The sequence below is a fragment of the Rhea americana genome, unplaced genomic scaffold (assembly GCF_003343005.1).
Source record: "Rhea americana isolate MKP2758 unplaced genomic scaffold, rheAme1 scaffold_4, whole genome shotgun sequence".
NCBI lineage: Eukaryota > Metazoa > Chordata > Aves > Rheiformes > Rheidae > Rhea > Rhea americana.
Window position 1 is genome coordinate 5,599,704 of NW_028186534.1, and position 1,627 is coordinate 5,601,330.

Here is a 1,627-nt window from a genome sequence, read left to right on the forward strand (position 1 = left end):
AAAAAAAAAAAAAGACCAGTTTGGGGAAAGGACCACCTGCAGGAGCTGGCCAGGAAGGCCAGGGAGCTGATAAGAAGGAAGCAGAGGCTGCTCGGGCTGGGTGCTTTGAGATCCTCGTTTGCCAGGCACCGAGCTTACTCGTTTTTCAGCGGTTTGAACCCAAGACCGCTCCGGTGCTGCTTGCACGTGTTACGGATCTGCAGTGTGCATCCGAGCGCAGGGCAGGGGCTGCGCCTCGCCCCCCTCGCCGCGCGCCGTTGCTGCCGGGTTTTCGGCAGCCCGGATGGAGGGAGCCGTCCCCGCGCCGCCGGCCGCGCGCCCCGTCGGGGCCGGGCTCAGCCCCTAGAAACCCTTTTGCTTCGCCTGGGCTGCTGCTCCTTCCCCACGCTGGCACCTGCCAAGGCCAAATCCTGCCAGCCCGGGGGTTTCCAGGGGTTTGGGTTGACATCGGCAAGGCAGGTGACGAGAGCTGTGAAAAGCCGCCTTTTCGGGAACGGCTGCTGCGCAGAGCCGCGTCGCGGGCCTCGTGCRGAGGCTGCCCGGGCCGCCGGGCTTTGGGGAGAAGGTATGGAATGGGTGGAGGGCTGCCGGGGCGCCAGGGACGAATCCCGCCGGCATTCAAACACAAATGCAGCCGGGAGGAACAGAAATGCAGCCYGCTCTGAATCACAAAGGAGCAGCCCGTGGGCGCCTGCGCGGCTGCCGGCATCTGCTCCCTCCGCTGCCCCACGTCCCTCTGTCCGGCCCTCGTCCCTCTGTCCCTCCATGCACAGGTGCACCCAGCACCTGTGCCCCCACCCCGCGGCTCCCTCGCTGCACCCGGAGTCCTCGGCACACCGCTCCTTCCCCGTGGGACGTTTAGGGAAGGGGGGGGGCTGGGAAGAGCCTAAARCGAGGGTGCAGCGGGGCCCGGCGGGCTCACCTTGGGGCCGGGGCTGCTGCCCCTCCGGGGGGCTTTTTGCAAAAACGCCTGACGCCCCGCTCCGGTCCCGGGCAGCCTCCAGCGCGGGGCTCCCACCCCCAAGYGCCCGGCGCCGGGCCGTGCTGCCGGCGGTGGTGGTGCCGGAGCCCGGCTGCCCCCGGGGCCGAGCRCTCGCGGCGGCTTCGTTTCACCGGCACACGGCTGTGTGAGTCCAGCAGGGCCGGGCCACGAGAGGCGCCGGCAGGAGAAGCCTCGCGAGGGTCCCCGGCGCTTCGCAGCCCGGCGGTGAGGAAGGAATGGAAACCGCTAAGCGGCTAGACCTGATTCCTTCATCCGGGGATTAGCAGGTTGGCACGAGGGGAAACAAAAGCGCTCGCCCACAAAACCCTTCCCCTCCCCGGGGAGCAGGCGCCGGGGCCACCAGCCCGACACGGTGCCTCTACAAGAGCAGCGCTGTGCTGCAGCGTGCTGGAGGGCTGCCTAGAAAATCATCAGAAAGTATTTTAAATCCAGCATAACATACATATTTATGGATCACCTTCTGTTTTACTGGGCTCCCTGAAAGCAATGCGAGGCCTGTTTGAGCGCTCTCCATAAAACGGCTCGCGTTTCACGCGCGCCGAGATTGGCGGCTCCCGAGCTAATTAGCGCGGGTGCCCCCGCGCCGGCGCCTCGTGCGCGCGGGGCTGCGCCGGCGACGCGCCG